General features: G+C 46.1%; 1 protein-coding gene across 2 annotated transcripts in view; it reads left to right on the top strand.

The window, feature by feature from the left end:
* malt1 (MALT paracaspase 1) overlaps positions 1 to 21,898 on the top strand; it is a 210,270-nt gene that overhangs the window by 58,587 nt on the left and 129,785 nt on the right. The gene's annotated exons all lie outside the window — the stretch shown is intronic.

Below are 21,898 nucleotides of genomic sequence, written 5' to 3'. Positions count from 1 at the left end.
CACACTGAGAACCCAAAGAGGAGCAGAAGCAGTGAGATGAGAAAAATAACAGAAAAAGATGCTGGCGAGCAGCAGAGCAAATCAACAGGGTAGTCAAATAGAGAGATGGAGTTTTTAATCAGAAAATCTAGGAAATGTTCCAGGCAAGGCAGCTTCTGTAGAGAGGGAAACCAGTTTGCCGGTTGATAATCTATCGTCAGAACTGGTAAAGTTAGCGATGGAGCCAATGAGTTGAACGACCTTCAAAGTGATAGGTGATCTAAGAGGACAAAAATGCAAATATTTAAGAGGGTCAAAAGACTTTGGCCGCAATTCTTCGGAAGGATTTCTATGTGTGGTAGTGAGCGGGAACTGTCGCAAGTTTCCCAGTGCTCGGCCCAGCGAGGCCGGCAACGCTATTCAACGTTAAATGGCCCAATTACACACATGGCTGGTGTGCTCCGAAAGCTAGTGATTCAAAACAAACCTTTTGGACTTTAACCTGGTGTTGTAAGACTTCATATTCTGCCTCATCTGGTTCCAGGTTCTGAGGGTGGCTACCACCGCTGGGCCTGTTTGAGTGTTTGGCTGGTGGGAATGGAAGTGCTGCCATGACGAGGACCTGGAAGGTTGTTACTGTTCAGGAGCCCTCCTCCATCCTGACCCATACTGTGTCTGGTTCTTTCACCCATCCCCTCACTCTTTCTGCTGTGGCTGCCCAGTGGTAGTATTGTAGTTTGGGAGGGCCAGGTCCCTCATGTTTCTTCTTCTTTGTTGGACTTTTTGGGGAATTCTTGGATTCTTGTGTAATGAGGCAGGATTGATTAATGATCTCATAGTTCGGGATCCTCTTGGAAGGAGCGACCACAATATGGTGGAATTTAAAATACAGTTGGAGGGTGACAAGGTAAAATCAAACACGAGTGTTTTGTGCTTAAACAAAGGCGATTACAATGGGATGAGAGAAGAACTAGCTAAGGTAGACTGGGAGCAAAGACTTCATGGTGAAGCAGTTGACGAACAGTGGAGAACCTACCGAGTGATCTTTCACAGTGTTCAGAAAAGTTTCATACCGACAAAAAAGAAAGACGGTAGAAAGGGGAAAAATCGACCGTGGATATCTAAGGAGGTGAGGGAGAGTATCAAATTGAAGGAAAAAAACATACAAAGTGGCAAAAATTAGTGGGAGACTAGAGGACTGGGAAGTCTTTAGGGGACAACAGAAAGCTACTAAAAAAGCCATAAAGAAGAGTAAGGTAGACTATGAAAGTAAACTGGCTCAGAACATAAAAGCAGATAGTAAAAGCTTCTACAAATATATAAGACAAAAAAGAGTGGCTAAGGTAAATATTGGTCCTTTGGAAGATGAGAAGGGAGATTTAATAATAGGAGACAGGGGAATGGCTGAGGAGCTGAACAGGTTTTTTGGGTCAGTCTTCACAGTGGAGGACACAAATAACATGCCAGTGACTGATGGAAATAAAGATATGATAGGTGAGGACCTTGAGATGATTGTAATCACTAAGGAGGCAGTATTAGGCAAGCTAATGGGGCTAAAGGTAGACAAGTCTCCTGGCCCTGATGGGATGCATCCCAGAGTGTTAAAAGAGATGGCTAGGGAAATTGTAAACGCACTCGTGATAATTTATCAAAATTCACTAGACTGGGGTGGTCCCAGAGGATTGGAAAGTAGCAAACGTGACACCAGTGTTTAAAAAAGGAGGTCGACAGAAAGCGGGTAATTATAGGCTGGTAAGCTTAACTTCGGTTGTAGGGAAAATGCTGGAATCTATCATTAAGGAGGAAATAGCGGGGCACCTGGAGGGAAATTGTCCCATTGTCAGACGCAGCATGGGTTCATAAAGGGTAGGTCGTGTCTGACTAATTTGGTAGAATTTTTTGAGGACCAGTGCAGTAGATAACGGGGAGCCAATAGATGTGGTATATCTGGATTTCCAGAAAGCTTTTGACAAGGTGCCACACAAAAGGTTGCTGCATAAACTAAAGATGCATGGCATTGAGGGTAAAGTGGTAGCATGGGTAGAGGATTGGTTAACTAAAAGAAAGCAGAGAGTGGACTTCCGGGTGCGGCGATGACCAGCTAAGTTGCACGTTTCGGCAGCTCCCGGTGGAACGGACTTTTGGGCTCTTAATAGGAGCCCCAACGGCAATTTTAACGGCTAAAAACACTGTGCGGTAAACCAGAAGGGAATCCCCCCTGGACACGGATGGAAAAAGGAGAGGAAAGTGGCCGGATTGCGGTGGATCCTCTAGAGCAGCGGCCAGGAAGGCAAGCACAAAGCAAGATGGCGTCGGAAAGAGGCAGTTTAATATGGGGCCCTGACCAACAAGAGTTCCTGCGGCGCTGCGTGGAAGAACTTAAAAAGGAGATGAAGAAGGAGCTGTTGGCCCCGATATTACAGGCGATTGAAGGGCTAAAGGAGGAGCAAAAGACCCAGGAGCAGGAGCTTCGGGTCGTGAAGGCAAAGGCTGCTGAGAATGAGGACGAAATACAGGGCCTGGTGGTGAAGACAGAGATGCACGAGGCACAACACAAAAGGTGTGTGGAAGGGCTGGAGGTGCTGGAGAATAATGCGAGGAGGAAGAATTTAAGGATTCTTGGTCTTCCCGAAGGTGCAGAAGGGGCGGACGTCGGGGCATATGTGAGCACGATGCTTCACTCGTTAATGGGATCGGAGGCCCCGACGGGCCCGTTGGAGGTGGAGGGAGCTTATCGAGTTATGGCGCGAAGACTGAGGGCTGGAGAAATTCCTCGAGCCATAGTGGTGAGATTTCTCCGATATAAGAACAGAGAGATGGTCCTCCGATGGGCAAAGAAAACCCGGAGCAGTAGGTGGGAGAACGCGGTGATCCGCGTATGTCAAGATTGGAGTGAAGGAGGGCAAGCTTTAATCGGGCCAAGGCGGTGCTGCACAAAAGGAAAGTTCAATTTGGAATGCTGCAGCCGGCAAGACTGTGGGTCACACATCAAGGGAAACACCACTACTTTGAAACGGCAGAAGAGGCGTGGACATTTATTGTCGAGGAGAAACTGGAATAAGCGGGCTAGAAAAAGAACGTTTGGGACAAAGTGGTGGGGTGATTACGTGGGGTGAAGGGGGGGGAAATGGGGGAAGAGATGATTTCCCAAGTTGTTAATCCTGCGACCATGTAACTTTTCTCTCTTCCCCATGTCGTGTGGGGGGGGGGGGGGGGGGGGGGGAGGAGGAGGATGGGGAGCTGGGCGCGCCGGCCATTGGGGGCGGGGCCAAATGGGAGTGCGGGCTTTGTTCCCGCGCTATGGTAATCATGGCGGGAAGCAGGAAGGAGGAAGCCTCGCACAGTGGGGGCCGAGGTCACGGGGGGAAGCCGAGGTCGGCCAGAGTTTGCTGACTTCTGGGAGCAACATGGGGGGTGCAATTACGCTAGAAAGGGATCTAGCGGGGGGGGGGGGGGGCTTAACTGGGTTGCTGCTGCTGGGGAGAAGGGGGAGCTGGTATGGGGTGGGGTGGTCGGGGCGGGAGGGCGCCGTCGGGGGGAGATACGGCTACGTGGGAACCGGGAGAGGAGCTGGATTGAAAAAGGAGATGGCTAGTCGACAAGGGCGGGGGGTAAAGGGCCCCCCAACCCGGCTGATTACGTGGAATGTGAGAGGGCTGAACGGGCCGATTAAGAGGGCACGGGTACTCGCACACCTAAAAAAAACTTAAGGCAGATGTGGTTATACAGCAGGAGACGCATCTGAAACTGATAGACCAGGTCAGACTTCGCAAAGGATGGGTGGGGCAGGTGTTTCATTCCGGGCTAGACGCAAAAAACAGGGGGGTGGCTATATTAGTGGGGAAGCGGGTAATGTTTGAGGCAAAGACCATAGTGGTGGATAGTGGGGGCAGATACGTGATGGTGAGTGGCAGATTGCAAGGGGAGGCAGTGGTTTTAGTGAACGTATATGCCCCGAACTGGGATGATGCCAATTTTATGAGGCGTATGTTGGGACGCATCCCGGACCTAGAGGCGGGAAAGTTGGTAATGGGTGGAGATTTTAATACGGTGCTGGACCCAGGGCTGGACAGATCGAGGTCCAGGCCCGGAAGGAGGCCGGCTGCAGCTAGGGTGCTCAAGGACTTTATGGAGCAGATGGGAGGAGTAGACCCCTGGAGATTTAGTAGACCTAGGAGTAAGGAGTTTTCGTTTTTCTCCTATGTCCACAAAGTCTATTCACGGATAGACTTTTTTGTTTTGGGAAGGGCACTGATCCCGAAGGTGACGGGGACGGAGTACACGGCTATAGCTATTTCGGACCACGCTCCACATTGGGTGGACCTGGAGATAGGGGAGGAAAAAGAACAGCATCCACGCTGGAGAATGGACATGGGATTATTGGCAGATGAGGGGGTGTGTTTAAGGGTGAGGGGGGGTATTGAAAGGTACTTGGAACTCAATGACAATGGGGAGGTTCAGGTGGGAGTGGTCTGGGAGGCGTTGAAGGCTGTGGTTAGAGGGGAGCTGATATCTATCAGGGCACATAAAGGAAAGCAGGAGGGTAGGGAAAGGGAGCGGTTGTTGAAAGAACTTTTGAGGGTGGACAGACAATATGCGGAGGCACCGGAGGAGGGACTGTACAGGGAAAGGCAAAGGCTACATGTAGAATTTGACTTGTTGACTACGGGTAATGCAGAGGCACAATGGAGGAAGGCACAGGGTGTGCAGTACGAATATGGGGAGAAGGCGAGCAGGTTGCTGGCCCACCAACTGAGGAAAAGGGGAGCAGCGAGGGAGATAGGGGGGGTGAGAGATGAGGAGGGAGAGATGGAGCGGGGAGCGGAAAGAGTGAATGGAGTGTTCAAGGCATTTTATGAAAGATTATATGAAGCTCAGCCCCCGGAAGGGAAGGAGAGAATGATGTGCTTTCTGGAACAGCTGGAATTTCCTAAGGTGGAGGAGCAGGAGAGGGCGGGACTGGGAGCACAGATTGAGACGGAGGAAGTAGTGAAAGGGATTGGAAGCATGCAGGCGGGGAAGGCCCCGGGACCAGACGGATTCCCAGTGGAATTCTATAGGAAATATATGGACTTGCTGGCCCCGCTACTGATGAGAACCTTTAATGAGGCTAGGGAAAGGCAACGAGGATAGAGGATTGTGTCCCGGGGGTGGTTCATGAGGACCAAACTGGGTTTGTGAAGGGGAGACAGCTGAACACAAATATACGGAGGCTGCTAGGGGTAATGATGATGCCCCCACCAGAGGGGGAAGCGGAGATAGTGGTGGCGATGGATGCCGAGAAAGCATTTGATAGAGTGGAGTGGGATTATTTGTGGGAGGTGCTGAGGAGATTTGGCTTTGGAGATGGGTATATCAGATGGGTACAGTTGCTGTATAGGGCCCCGATGGCGAGTGTGGTCACGAATGGACGGGGGTCTGATTATTTTCGGCTCCATAGAGGGACGAGGCAGGGATGTCCTCTGTCTCCGTTATTGTTTGCATTGGCGATTGAGCCCCTGGCCATAGCATTGAGGGGTTCCAGGAAGTGGAGGGGAGTACTCAGGGGAGGAGAAGAACACCGGGTATCTCTGTATGTGGATGATTTGTTGTTGTATGTGGCGGACCCGGCGGAGGGGATGCCAGAGATAATGCGGATACTTGGGGAGTTTGGGGATTTTTCAGGGTATAAATTGAACATGGGGAAAAGTGAGTTGTTCGTGGTGCATCCAGGGGAGCAGAGCAGGGAAATAGAGGATTTACCGTTGAGGAAGGTAACCAGGGACTTCCGGTACTTGGGGATCCAGATAGCCAAGAATTGGGGTACATTACATAGGCTTAATTTAACGCGGTTGGTGGAACAGATGGAGGAGGACATTAAGAGATGGGACATGGTGTCCCTGTCACTGGCAGGTAGGGTGCAGGCGGTTAAAATGGTGGTCCTCCCGAGATTCCTTTTTGTGTTTCAGTGCCTCCCGGTGGTGGACACGAAGGCTTTTTTCAAGAGAATCGAGAAGAGTATTATGAGTTTTGTGTGGGCCGGGAAGACCCCGAGAGTGAGGAGGGGATTTTTGCAGCGTAGTAGGGACAGGGGGGGGTTGGCACTACCGAGCCTAAACGACTATTACTGGGCCGCCAATGTTTCAATGGTGTGTAAGTGGATGGGAGAAGGGGAGGGAGCGGCGTGGAAGAGATTGGAGAGGGCGTCCTGCAGGGGGACTAGCCTACAAGCAATGGTGACGGCACCGTTGCCGTTCTCACCGAAGAAATACACCACAAGCCCGGTGGTGGTGGCTACATTGAAAATTTGGGGGCAGTGGAGACGGCATAGGGGAAAGACGGGAGCCTTGGTGCGGTCCCCGATAAGAAATAACCATAGGTTTGTTCCGGGGAGAATGGATGGGGGATTTGGAGCATGGCAAAGAGCTGGGGTAGTACAATTGAGAGATCTGTTCGTAGATGGGACGTTTGCGAGTCTGGGTGCGCTGACGGAAAAATATGGGTTGCCCCAAGGGAATGCATTTCGGTATATGCAACTGAGGGCTTTCGCGAGGCAACAGGTGAGGTGGTCCCAGAGGATTGGAAAGTAGCAAACGTGACACCAGTGTTTAAAAAAGGAGGTCGACAGAAAGCGGGTAATTATAGGCCGGTAAGCTTAACTTCGGTTGTAGGGAAAATGCTGGGATAAATGGGTGTTTCTCTGGTTGGCAACCTGTAACTAGTGGGGTCCCTCCAGGATCAGTGTTGGGCCCGCAGTTGTTCACAATTTACACAGACGATTTGGAGTTGAGGACCAAGTGCAATGTGTCAAAGTTTGCAGACGACACTAAGATGAGTGGTAAAGCAAAAAGTGCAGAGGATACCGGAAGTCTGCAGAAGGATTTGGATAGGTTAGGTGAATGGGCTAGGGTCTGGCAGATGGAATTCAATGTTGCCAAGTGTGAGGCTATCCATTTTGGGAGGAATAACAGCAGAAAGGATTATTATTTAAACGGTAAGATGTTAAAACATGCTGCTGTGCAGAGGGACCTGGGTGTGCTGGTGCACGAGTCGCAAAAAGTTGGTGTGCAGGTGCAACAGGTGATTAAGAAGGCTAATCGAGTTTTGTCTTTCATTGCTAGAGGGATGGAGTTCAAGACTAGTGAGGTTATGCTGCAATTGTATAGGGTGTTGGTGAGGCCGCATCTGGAGTATTGTGTTCAGGTTTGGTCTCCTTACCTGAGAAAGGAAATATTGGCACTGGAGGGAGTGCAGAGGAGATTCACTAGGTTGATCCCAGAGTTGAGGGGATTAGATTATGACGAGAGGTTGAGTAGACTGGGACTGTACTCATTGGAGTTTAGAAGGATGCGGGGGGATCTTATTGAGACATATAAAATTATGAAGGGAATAGATAGGATAGATGCGGGCAGGTTGTTTCCACTAGTCGTTGAAAGCAGAACTAGGAGGCATAGCCTCAAAATAAGGGGAGGTAGATTTAGGACGGAGTGTAGGAGGAACTTCTTCACCCAAAGGGTTGTGAATCTCTGGAATTCCTTGCCCAGTGAAGCAGTTGAGGCTCCTTCTTTAAACATTTTTAAGAAAAAGATAGATGCCTTTCTAAAGAATAAAGGGATTCGGGGATATGGTGTACGGGCCGGAGAGTGGAGCTGAGTCCACAAAGATCAGCCATGATCTCATTAAATGGCGGAGCAGGCTCGAGGGGCCAGATGGCCTACTCCTGTTCCTAGTTCTTTTGTTCTTATAAACACCCATTTCTTAAAGGTACTCTCACATGACACCTCTCCCCAAGAAAAAAAAAGAAACCATCAACTTCAAGATGGTTTCATTTTTCACCTTTTCACTATCCTTTAAGAAATGCACACAGTAAATATACTTTTTTGTTTAAAAAAAAACAACACACGCAAACAGGTACAATAATATAATCCATGTTTTTTTTCTTCTTCCTCCAACTGAAATCCTTCTCAAAAGAGTCTCTTTGAACAAGAAGGTCTCTGCACGATCCATCCATTTCTCTATGCCTCGGCATTTCTCTTTAAAGTCAGATACTTTAGTTCAATCTGATCATAGAGTCCCTTGTAATTCTCCAACACAGGAGCATTGGCTATCACAGCTTTCAGGCACTCAAATGCCTGTTGAAACTCCACTGTCCATTGAGATTTTTGACGTTTCTTCAGCAAGTCCATCAGTGGAGCAATCATGCCACAAAACCTTTGAACAAATGTTCGATCAAATCCACTCATGCCAAGAAATCACATTATTTCCCTTCGTCTTGAGGGTATTGGAAACTCCTCAATAACTATTGGTTTCACATCCACTGTGACCATTCGACCCTGTCCAATTGTATGGCCAAGGAAAGTGACTTGGGCATTTCCAAATTCAATTTCGGATAGCTTTATCACCAAACCCGCCTCCTGAAGTCGATCAAATTACTCCATCAGATGTTTTAAATATTCTGTCCATGTCTGGCTGAAAATTACCAGATCGTCGATGTATACCACACAATTGGGTAATCCTGAAACAAGTTTGTTAGTTAACCGTTGAAATGTGGCTGGGGTGTTTTTCATGCCAAATGGCATAACTTTGAATTGGTATGTACCATCTGGAGTCACAAAAGCTGAAATCCCCTTCGCCCTTTCGGATAAAGGTACCTGCCAGTAACCTTTAAGTAAATCCAGTTTGGAAATAAAAGCTGATTGTCCCACTTTCTCAATGCAATCTTCCAAACGTGGGATAGGATAAGAGTCCGTTCTTGTAACTGCATTACCTTTCTATAGTCCGCACACAACCGTTGGGTACTGTCTGGGTTTGGTACTGTCACTATGGGTGAGCTCCATTGGCTGCAACCCACTTCAATTATGCAATTTTTAAGCATACTCTCAATCTCTTTGTTAACCTGTGCCAATTTTAAAGGGTTAAGTCTGTATGGATGTTGTTTGATTGGAACAGCATTTCCCACATCTACATCATGTATAGCCACTTTAGTACTTCCCAATTTATCTCCACAAACTTGCCCACGTGATATCAATAACTCTTTCAGGTCAGTCCGTCTTTCCTCTGGAAGGTAACTCAACAATTTATCCCAATTTTTAAGAACCTCCTAATTTTCCAATTTAATTTGAGGTATGTCAAATTCACATCATCTGGATTTGGTTCGTCACTTTGAGTTAGAATCATTTCATTAAAACCTCCTTTTTCTCTCTTTCCCTTTCAAAGTACCTTTTAAGCATATTCACATGACACACTCGGTGAGTCTTCCTTCTATCTGGTGTTTTTACCACATAATTCACCTCACTTAATTTTCTTTCAATCTGATAAGGTCCACAAAACCTAGCTTTTAAAGGATCACCGTCCACTGGTAACAATGCTAAAACTTTATCTCCACTGGCAAAACTACGAACTTTTGATTTCTTGTCTGCGACCCGTTTCATCACATTTTGTGCAACTTTCAAATGTTGTCTAACCGATTCACCTGCTCTAGTTAATTGTTCCCTAAAATTTGACACGTAATCCAATATATGTGATTTCCGATTTCTCACTCACCAATTTTTCCTTAATCAATTTAAATGGTCCTCTTACCTCATGACCAAAGATTAGTTCAATAGGACTAAATTTGGTTGACTCATTAGGTGCATCCCTAATTGCAAACAGTACGAATGGAATTCTTTTATCCCAATCCTCTGGATAATTGTGACAATAAGCCCGCAACATTTTCTTTAATGTCTGATGCCACCTTTCTAACGCTCCCTGCGATTCTATGTGGCATGCAGTTGATTTAAATTGTTTTATTCATAAGCTATCCATAACTTCTTTGAATAAACTCGAGGTAAAATTCGATCCTTGATCCGATTGTATTTCTGTGAGTAGGCCATATCTAGTAACGAATTTAAGTAACTCCTCCACAATCTTTTTAGCTGTAATATTACGTACTGGAATGGCCTCTGGAAACCTAGTAGACACATCCATTATCGTCAAAAGATATTGATTCCCACTTTTCGTTTTTGGAAGCGGTCCTACGCAATCAATTAGGACCCTTGTAAAAGGTTCCTCAAATGCTGGAATGGGTATTAAGGTTTTATCACCGCTTGAGGTTTCCCTGTCACTTGACATGTGTGACATGATTGACAAAATTTAACTACATCTTTATGTAGTCCAGGCCAATAATAATGTTTCTGGACTTTAGCTAAGTTTTCCTTATTCCCAAATGACCTCCCACTGGTACCTCATGTGCTACTCACAACACCTCCTTTCTATACCCTACCGGCAATACTACTTGATGAACTTCTGCCCACTTTTCATCTGCCGGCATATGTAAAGGTCTCCATTTTCTCATCAAGACAGCACTTTCACGGTATTAACACTCTGGTATACACTCAGTTTCCTCCTCCGTGTATGCTTTCTTATACATCCGTTTTATTTCTACATCTTTCTGTTGTAACTCCGACAATTTTCCTTAACTAAAAATATCTGCCTCATCCGCCACCTGTTCTTGTTCTTTTTCAACCATCTGATCAAAAATCGTTTCTGATAATTGCACTTCAACTTCATCTTCACTCTTTGATTTCTCCTCGTGTCTTAACCTATGACTTTGCGATCTTGTTACTACACAATCCGGAAAAATCCCAAGATATTCGTCCTTCAACTTCAGTTGTCTGATTTTCCACTGGCTTATCAACCACCGTAGGCATCACTCCCACCTGTGATCCAGCTATATCATTACCCAAGATAAACTGTATTCCTGGACAACATAGTTTCTCTATTACTCCTACTACCACTTCACCACTCTTCACTGGACTTTCCAGCCTTACGTTATATAATTGAACACTACTCCTCTCACCCTGAATTCCACATATTACCACCTTTTCTGGCAACATTCTTCCCAAACTACATAACTCCTCATCTCTTACTATTAAAGATTGACTAGCTCCCGTATCTCTTAAAATAGTGACTTCTTTACCTGCTCCTCCTGATATACATGAGTAAACTTTACCCACACAAGTAAATTATTTAAAGAGATCTGGCACCTTCTTATCAATCACCTCTTGATCAGGCTGTACAATCTTTTGCACCTCCTTCGCTTCACTTGGGCTTTCCTTTACCACTTTAACAAACCCCACTGTCTTATCCTGCTTTACCATATCAGCCTTCCCAGTGCTTTTCTTCCACCACCAACACTGTGACTTTACATGGCCTAGTTTATTACAGTGGAAACATTTGAAACTTTCCATGTCTCTTCCATCCTCCTGGATTTTTTTTTTAGTCTGAGGTACACTCTCCTTATTATCTCCTATCAGATCACCTTTACTTTCACCACTTGAGTATTTATCATGTCCCCAGTTTCTATCCCTCACAGGCTGGAACTGATGTCGGAAACCAAGCTTTGATTTATGAACTAATTCATAATCATCTGCCATTTCTGCTGCTGATTTCACAGTTTTAACCCTCTGTTCTTCCACATGAGTTCTCACTACATCAGCAATTGAATTTTTAAACTCCTCCAAAAGTATAATTTCTCTGAGAGCTTCATACATTTGTTCTATTTTCAAAGCCCTTATCCACCTATCAAAATTACTCGGTTTGATCCTTTCAAACTCCATGTATGTTTGACCAAATGCTTTCCTTAAATTTCTAAACTTTTGTCTGTAAGCTTCAGGCACTAGCTCATATGCACTTAAGATGGATTTCTTCACCTCCTCATACGTTCCAAATACCTCCGGTAGTGATGCAAACACTTCACTAGCTCTACTTACCAGCTTTGTTTGAATCCGTAATACCCACATGTCCTGTGGCCACTTCATTTGTTTAGCTACCTTCTCAAATGAAATGAAAACGGCTTCCACTTCCTTCTCGTCAAACCTTGGCAATGCTTGGACATATTTAAATAGACACCCACCAAGCCTTCGACTATGACGCTCTTTCTCCAACTGTATGTTTCCCTTTATGCCTGCCAACTTTAACTGACTGCCATGTTTCAATGCCATTTTCTGAAGTTCAAACTCTCTCTCTTTATCTTTTACCCTGATCTGTATCTCCCTTTCTCTTTCTTTTTCCTCTCTATCTCTTTTGTATTCAAGCTGCTTTAATTCTTTCTCATGTTCCATTTGTTTAATTTGCAACTGAATGTTTGCCATTTACAATGAGTCAACCTGCATCTCAAGCAACTTTAAATGTTTAGCCACCGCCATAATTACCTCAGCTTTTCGCATTTTGTCAGGTAATGTTAACTGCACTGTTTTTGCCAAATCTAACAGTCTGCTTTTTGTTTCTGTCCGTAAGGTACTGCAAGTGACCGTCTCCATCCCCCAAAACTTCTGAGCCTCTGAAAGAGCCATTGTCCACAACACACTCCCTACTTAAACGAGAATACCACACCTGATAAGCAACCACAATATGCTCACCCCTCACTGTCTTTAAGTTCACAAAGCCAATCCAATAGATAGACTTTTAGCCCGGACGAGCCCCCAATATGTTATGGGCCAGGATTTATAGAACCCCAAAGTGTATCATGGAGTTCACCTGACCAACAACTTTTAATAGATTGTGGTATGGGGAGCACGCGGCCCACTCTACAGGTGTGGTACAGTAGAAGTGGAAAAGTATATTTTTTTAAAGCAAAACAATGTTTATTCTATGAACTCAAATTAACCTTTTTAAAACATACACTGGACATCTTCGCAACCATTAATTCAAATACAACCCCCAAAGACTACAACACTGAGTAAACCTTTAAGCTTTCCTTTTTAACATCCATACGACTTAAAAACAAAACCTTTATCAGAAGCGTATCAGGTTAAAGTCACTACTGAAAACATTTATAATTCTGAATTCACCAAATGATCAAGAGATAGTCTTTTGATGGGAGAGATATCAATAGTACAGCTGCTCTGTCTGGCTTCAGCTCCCACACTGAAAACTAAACTAAAACACACTCTGCAGCAACCAGCCTAAAACAAAAGTAAAAAGCTGACAGACAGCCCAGCTCCACCCACTCTCTGACATCACTGCAGTAGTAAACACCTATTTCTTAAAGGTACTCTCACTACAGATATTTATATACATACCCATTTATGAACACCCATTTCTTAAAGGTACTCTCACATGACAAACCTGACTGTGTGTACGGTCAACAGATCAAATGTTTGTGCAAAGACGATTCAGCAGCTTCGTCGCGCCCAACTTGGTGTCGGGACAAGGCCGTTGAATCTCGCGAGAGGCCTCTCGAGAGATTTGCGATGCTCGAAATGTCTCGCGAAATTCAACGCGATCTCGCATGACCCAGTTCTGCATATTTAAATTAGATATATGACTCATTTAAATATAGGTTTGCCGGATTCACATGGCACCCGGGATTCAACGACCGTGCCTGGGAGACTTCGCCAGGGTACAGTTTAGTACTGGTCCACACAAACGTGGACCAGGTGTAACAGCATCTGGGGGGGGGGTGGGATTGGACACCACTGGGTGGTCAGGGACAGGCAGGATGGTGCACCCTGGCAGGGGCAGTGCCAGGATTGCAGTGGTGCCCGGATCCTAGGTTGGCACTGCCAGGGATCGAGCCTTACCCCCCTCCCCCCCCCCCCCACCCCACCTAGTGAGGGGGTGATGAGGAGCAGTTCCCAGGGGCCTTCCCAAGGTTAGGAGGGTGAGGCAGGGGCTCAGAAATGGGGAGGGGGGGGGCCGGAAAGCCACTATTTAAAAATATACTCGCATTGATTAAAAAAACATTCAATACAACTCCTTCAAATAATCTCTGATAAAAACAAACATCTCTATTCTATAAACACTTCAAATTTTAGTCAAACTGCTCCCTTAACAGATGCCCCATTACATTGTTACATTGTAAAATTATTCATCAGCAAAGTTCCTATATTGACAGACCTCAGTCAACATATTCTTTTTAATCTCCACACCTTTTTAAAGTTTGGATGCCAGCAGAGTTAAATCCCTTACAGCTTTAACAGTTCCAATGGGTTTTGACAGTTCCTTTGCAGCTTGACACTTCTTGTCCAGCTTGACAGTTCTTTGACAGGTTTGACTGTTCCAATGAGATTAAGCACTTTTTATGTACCTTTGTGTTTACTTTTAACGAACCCAAGAGGCGCCTGACCTTTCCCAATGGTTTCCAAGACGATATGAAAGGAGATACCTTTCAAAAATGATACCCTGGCTATCCAAATGAATCCACAAGGTTCAGACTACTCTAATCTGTACACTGGTCTAATCTGCACACTTCAGGTTCCAGGTACCTACCTCACCAAAACCACACAAGTGTAGCCAGCTGCTGATTTATGTAGGCAGCTGGCTCCATGGACTACTGATGTGCAATTCAGAACCTTCCCACATTCCCGAACGTCCTGCGGAAATGGCAGATGCCCAGTTTATGATTGCGACTTTCAAATTTTGACTCACCTTCTCCATTTGCATGACAATTTTGGCCAAAGTATGCTGTTCCCATATAGCTGATGGTACAAGGATTCGAGGGATACAAATTTAAAGTTTTAAGCAAAAAATGCAGCGGGGATGTGGGATGATCTTTTTACTTCGTAATAACCTGGAATTTGCTGCCCATGCGGGTATTGAAAAGGGGGATAATCAGCGATTTCAAAAGGATATTGAATGGATGCTTGTGCAAAATGGACTTGCAGGGCTACAGGGATAGAGCGGGGGAATGGGATTTTCTGGATTGCTCTACATGGAGCCAGCATGGAGTTGATAGGCCAATTGCTCTGCATCCTTGCTGTAATGACTCTATGTCCTCTGATGAAGATTCCTGCTGGGGATTGACAACCCCTCCCACTGGTTTATCACCTTCTGGGATTTGTGCTGTCTTCTCCTGACTCCATCCCAAGGTGCAGTTAACTACCCGTTCTGCTACTGCATAATGTGTTGTGTTTAAATGAATAATGTGTCAATACACTCACATTCTCTTCCAGTTTATGATCTGTATTCCTAATGTATTTATGATGTATTTGCATTACCATTTCTCATTTACTTGGATTTGTTCACATTTTTTTTTTTCACGCACAGCATACAAATTGGTTTGCTTGTTGCCCAACATTTGAACCCATCCCTTTCCTGTTTACTGATGTCTGCAAAGTTGGACAGTTTATTTTCTGTTTCTTCAATTATAAGTTAAATTTGTTTTACTACACTTCCCCACGTTGACACTCCCTTACCATACACTGAGCATTAGAACTTTCATTTGCTCCCCTTTAATAACGCTCCATAGTACTCTCCGCATTGTGACCCTGGATGTTTAATTACCACCATCGAACCCCACCATCAACATCCTGGGAATTATCATTTACCAGAAGCTCAATGGGACCAGCCACATAAATGCTTTGGCAACTGGAGAAAATTGGAGACTGCGGCTCAAACTTTTGCCATGATGGAAGGTGTCTGTGCCTTCGCCATAATAGCGCTGGAGCCAATTCCAGAGGTCCTACCCCTGTACCTGGCAGCCACCATTTTTGCCGGGGAGGTAGGGAACAGTGGGGGCTCATGGAGGCAGCATCTAAAAGTGCAATTGTTTCCTCTTGGATGTCATTTTTGTCACCCAGATTTCTGAAACATAACTCATAATTTTACACTTTTCAGTCGAATGTCTAAATTTATTGTGGCAAAGAGGCTGCAAAATGGGGGAGGCACCTTTGCGCATTAATGCCCTAGAGATATGAGTGTGACCAACGTGAGGGCAGAAGAGGTGACCAGAGGAGGGACTCACCAGGGAAGAGGGAGAGGAGGAGAAGGACAACCAGGTTTTACCCTGACGTAAAACCGCAGAGGTCATATCTCAATATGACCGAGAGCCAGTGCAGAAGGCGGCTCAAGTTAACCTGGAAATTAGTCACCGACATGTGGGCCATGGTCCAGCAAGATCTTGAACCACAGTCTGCCGATCCGCGTGTCCTGCCAGTGGTTCTCAAGGTCACCATAGCTCTGAATATTTATGTTACTGGATTTTTCCAGGGCTCAACCCCAGATGTTAGCAACAACTTACAGCCAGCTGCACACAGCTGCCTCAAGACAGTCACTGATGTCTCCTTTGCTCATGTGGGAGAGCACATTACTTCACGATGGGTGTGGGGGCACAGACACAGAGTGCCAGAGGATTTGCAGAATTAGCAGGCTTCCCTCAAGCACAGACAGCAATCGGTTTCACCTGTGTCACTGTAAGGGCATCATCTCATCAACCTGACACCTGTGAACAGGATTTCCTTCCACTCTGCAAGTGTGGAGGTGGTGTGTTACCGCACCACAGTTTTCCTACATGTCTGCACAGCACCCTGAAAACTGCCGCAATTCATTCACCCTGAGGAATCATAACTGCCACGACTTTTTCAAACACTGACACAAGTCCTCCTTTGGCTACTGGGGGAAAGGGGTACATCTTAAATAGGTGGATGAAAACCTCCTTCAGACGGCTGCGAACGGACCACAAATTGCGCCATAACAACAGCATGTGGTGACCAAAGAGCAGTCTATTGGCATTCTCAAAATGCACTTCAGGTGACTTGACCGTTCAGGAGGAGCTCGGCAATATTTTCCTGCAAGTTTCTCCGAATGGTAGTAGTGAATTGCATCATAATAATCTTTATTAGTGTCACAAGTAGGCTTACATTAACACTGCAATGAAGTAACTGTGAAAAGCCCTTCGTCGTCACACTACGGAGCCTGTTTGGGTGCACAGGGAGAATTCAGAATGTCCAATTCACCTAACAGTACGTCTTTCAGGATTTATGGGAGGAAATTGGAGCACCCGGAGAAACCCACGCAGACACGGGGAGAACGTGCACACTCCGCACAGACTGTGACCCAAGCCGGGAATCAAACCTGGGTTCCTGGAGCTGTGAAGGAACAGTGCGACTGTGCTGCCACACACAATGGGGCGGCAGAAAGAGGGCAGAAGCCAGGCCCATAGCTACATCTTTCCTGAGGGGGACGACGATGAGGAGAAGGAGGAAGAGACCCGTCCCCATGCTCGGGGATCTGACTTGGAGGAGGGCGGGGTTGGTAATGGCAGACCAGCTAAGAGTCCATGGCTGATGTAGCCTTGGATGATTCCTTGTAAAAGGAGGCCATCCGAAGCCTACTAATCCAGATTAAATTTGTATCAGCCAGTCCCTGGTGAATAAATTCCACAGAATAAACCTTTAACATGGAGATCACGCATCCTCAAAGAAAATGCCCATCCCCCAACAAGAGAGAAAACCAACAGTGCATAACTAAAATCAATGTCATAAATATGGCTGAAACGATGTGCAAAAGCAAAATGAGACATTTTCAGTGTACAAAGTGGTAGTGTCACTATGATGAATCCATTAGTGATAGAGACACGATGAGCCCTGCACTTGTGAATGCTCCCATAAAATGACCCCCATGCTGCCTTGGAGGTTAAGGAGACAAGCTGCTAACCTCTCATTCTATAAATCATTGAGGAGCGTTGGGGCTTGCCTTGTCGAGCAGTGACCCATTGGGGCCCTACTTCAGATTGTGGCTTCTGCATTTCTGCAAGTGCATCTATTGCTAATGGCACATGTAAGGCAGACTCGGGCTGGGGAATTAACAGCAGGTGAAGGTTCTGAGATGTTCTCAGTCCCTTCACCCTCATCACTAACCTCCCTAGGTTGGCCTTCAGCAGGGTTTGGTGGGGCTAGTTGCTCCTGTGCATCAGTTGTCCATTCTAATAATCGCTATTCCACCAATGCAGCCATCTTGTTAAGAAACGCAGCTCCTCATGTATTCCGTAGATATCAGCACTCCTGTTCTGCATGAACTGCTCCAGGTTACTGAGTGAGCCTTACACCCTTTACAGGCAGTGATGTTGCTCTTGTATTCTGACACTGCATATGATTCTCCCTGAGACTGGCCATTCTGTCATGGTTGGTCAAGTTCCTGAGAGAAGGTGGTGTTTATCACCACAGTGGACTCCCCATTCACCGTGAATGAACGAGCCTCAGGGACCTCTGCCAGATGTCTACACATTTGCTTCTGATGGTCTAAATAGTTTGCCCCAAAAGGTGACTCCTAAGGCAACAAATCCTTCTCCACTGAAGCATCATCCTGAATGTCCTCCCTCCTCTGAAGGGAACTATGCAGAGATATTTCTGACTCAGACACCTCCTCCTGAACTCTGGTTCAATACCCTTCACCCTGTGTCACTGACTCTGCAAGCTTGGTACATCCCCCCCAATGTGCTAGTATCCATGTTGACAGACTGTGGGCAAATAAGATGGAATCCTGCCTCCTCTGACACCTATTGCTCCTATATAATCATAGAATTTACAGTGCAGAAGGAGGCCAATCGGCCCATCGAGTCTGCACCGGCACCTGATGGGTGAGGTGGTCCGGGGGAGTGAGCAAGCAATGGTGGCACCTGTGTGATACACAAAAGGAATGAATGAGACGCAGCCCTTTACATTATGAGAGAAAGCTCTGATACACTTAATTACCTTTAACCATAATCACGGTGCCCGTATCATGCAACTCTACCTTTACACTACCTGGTGCCAATGTCCCCATCTGCTCAGTGAACAAACAGCATAATTACACTCTGTACCAAAATGTTTTTACCACTGCCTTTAGCCCCTGTAATAAGTGATGCTCAATCCTCAACACTCAGCCGGGCAGTCATCCTGGCTGCTTGCAGGATGGGGGTGGGGATTGGAGGGGTGGAGGTAGGGGGTGGAGGATACGCCAGCTCTCCCACCACAGATGTGAACCACGCTTTGGACCTCTTTGTGCTTACACTGTACAACTCACCTTCCAGAAGGTAGCAAGCTGTGGAACCTCTTTCAACATTGGATCCATGTCCTTCAATGGTCAAGTGCTGTGTTCATGGCGGTGGCAATCACTTGCCATTCTGTCTTGGTTGCTGTGGGTGGGTTCTTACAGCCAATGGATATAATATTTCTGCCATGTCAGGATCTGGATGTCCTGACTGCTTAAGCAGGGTGTATGTCCTCCCACTCCTTACCCACTTTCTTGCCGATGAGACGATCTGGCCTGAAAAACGTTTTAAAAAAAGGTACGTAAGGCGTCCAGAGAACAATACAGCACAGGAACAGGCCCTTCGGCCCTCCAAGCCTGCGCTGACCATGGTATCTGCCTAAACTAAAACTGTATGCATTTACGAAGTCCGTATCCTTCCATTCCCACCCTATTCATATATTTGTCTAGATGCCCTTTAAATGCCGCTATCATGCCTACACCCACCACCTCCCCAGGCAGCGCGTTCCATATATTTACCACCCTCTGTGGAAAAAACTTGCCTCGCACATCTGTTCTAAACTTTTCCTGCGCATTTTAAACCCATGTCCCCTAGTCCTTGACTCTCCTATGCTAGGAAAGAGCATCTGATTATCCACTCTGTCCATGCCGCTCATAATCTTGTAGATCTCTTAACAGGTCGCCTCTCAACCTCCGACGTTCCAGTGAGAACAGACTGAGTTTATCTAACCTCTCCTCATAGCTAATGCCCTCCATACCAGGCAACATCCCCTCTCCAAGGCATGCACATCCTTTTGGTAGTGTGGTGACCAGAATTGTACAAATGTTCTAAATGAGGCCTAACTAAGGTCCTGTACAGCTGCAACATGACTTGCCAATTTTTATATTCATTGCCCGACCAGCTTCCGATGGTCTCAGTAACATTAATCTCATTATGTACACAGATCATGTTCTCAATCTCACCAATGACAATTTTGGTGGGGGGGGCTGCGGAATGACCTTGGATGAATGCAGAGTAGCTTGAAATTTGTTCCTGTCCCTCCCAGATGTCATGCTTCCAACTGCAAACTTGGCATCTTCCCTCTGAGTCGCACTGTTGTTCAATGAGATTCTGCAGCTGTGCGAGTCAAGGTCAAGGGTCAATTGCCATCATTCTAAAACTGTTACTTTGTTCCTGTAACATAGGCCAAACTCATAGTCATTGAAACTAGAAGTAGGAGTAGGCCATTCAGCCCTTCCACCCTGCTCCTCCATTTAATATCATTTTGGCTAATACTCTATCTCAATGCTATATTCCCGCTTTTTCCCCATACCCCTTGATGCCACTAAAATCTAAAAAACTATCTCTTTCTTGACTACATTCACTGACTTGGTCTCCACATCCTTCTGGAGAATTCCACCACTTCACTACCTTTTGAGTGAAGAAATGTTTCCTCATCTCAGTCCTAAATGGTCTACTCTGTATCTTGAGACTGTGTCCACTGGTTCTAGATTCCCCAACCAGGGAAAATATCCTCCCTGCATCTAGTCTGTCCAGTCCTGTTAGAGCTTCATACATGTCTCATCCTTCTAAGTGCTAGTGAGTATCGGCCCAGTTGAACCAATCTCTCCTCGTAGGACAGTCCTAGCAACCCCAGTATCAGCCGAGTGAACCTCCAAGTATATACTTTCTTAGGTAGGGAGACCAAAACTGCACGCAATACTCCAGGTGTGGTCTCACCAAGGCCCTGTGTAACTGCATAAGAGATCCCTACTTCTGAACTCAAATCCTCTTTCAATGAAGGCCAACATATCATTTGTATTCCTGGCTGCTTGCCGCACCTGCCTCTCCACTTTTGTTGACTGGTGTACAAGGGCACCCAGATCCCTATGTACATCTACACTTATATATATATATCCCATTTAAATAATACTCTTCCTTTCTGTTTTTCACACTGAAATGTATAACTTCACATTCAGCCGTCTTGTAAGGCACCTGCCGTGTGTTTCCCCACTCAGTCAACTTGTCTAAACCGCCTTGCATCCTCAAAACCGCAATTCTGCTCATTTTTGTGTCACCAGTAAACTTGGAAACATCACATTTGGTTCCCTCATCCAGGTCATTAATATATATCCTGAACAGCTGGGGCCCAGGCACCGATTCCTGTGGTACCCCATTTGTCACTGCCTGTCACTTGGAAACAGACCATTTATTCCTCCTTTCTGTTCTCTGTCTACCAATTCTCAATCCATGCCAATACATTATCCTCCTGCTTTAGTTTTACCCACTAACCTCTTATAAAGGACCTTATCAAAAGCCTTCGAAATGTCCAAAAACACCACATCCATTGGTTAAAAGCAAATTACTGCAGATGCTGGAATCTGAAATGAAAGAGAAAATGCTGGAAAATCTCAGCAGGTCTGGAAGCATCAGCAGAAAAGACAAGAAAGAAAGAAATGGTAAGAGACAGTTGAAATGAAATGGGATGAAAACAAATGGGTCTAGGTGGGGTAGAGCTAATCATCTGAAATTGTTGAATTCGATGTTGAGACCGGAAGGCTGTAGCGTGCCTAACCGGAAGGTGAGATGTTGTTCCTCCAGTTTGTGTTGAGCTTCACTGGAACATAGCAACAGGCCAAGGACAGACATGTGGGCATGGGAGCAGGGTCTTGTGTTAAAATGGCAAGCAACGGTAAGGTCCGGGTCCTGAATGCGCACAGAGTTGCTCAGCAATGCGATCACCCAGTCTGCATTTGGTCTCTCCGATATAGAGGAGACCACATCGGGAGCAGCGAATGCAATTGACCAGATTGGAAGAGATGCAAGTGAAACGCTGCTTAACCTGGAATGAGTGTTTTGGGCCTGGGATGTTAAGCATGGAAGAGGTAAAGGGGCAGGTGTTACACCTTCTGCGATTGCATGGGAAGGTGCCATGGGTGATGGGAGAGGTAGAGGTACTGGGTATGGTGGAAGAGTGGACTAGATTATCTCGGAGGGAACGGTCTCTGCGGAATGCTGAATGAGGGAATGAAAGGAAGATGTGTTTGGTGGTGGCATCATGCTGGAGTTGGCGAAAATGGCGGAGGATTATGCTTTGCATACGGAGACTGATGGGATGAAATGTGAGGACGAGGGGGACTCTATCCTTGTTTTGGGAGGGAGGGGAGGGGGTGAGGGTAGTGACGCGGGAGATGGACCGCACACTGTTGAGGGCCCTGTCAACAACTGTAG

This window comes from Scyliorhinus torazame, chromosome 3, assembly GCF_047496885.1.
Source record: "Scyliorhinus torazame isolate Kashiwa2021f chromosome 3, sScyTor2.1, whole genome shotgun sequence".
Taxonomy (NCBI): domain Eukaryota; kingdom Metazoa; phylum Chordata; class Chondrichthyes; order Carcharhiniformes; family Scyliorhinidae; genus Scyliorhinus; species Scyliorhinus torazame.
This window is presented reverse-complemented; position numbering and strand designations above follow the sequence as displayed.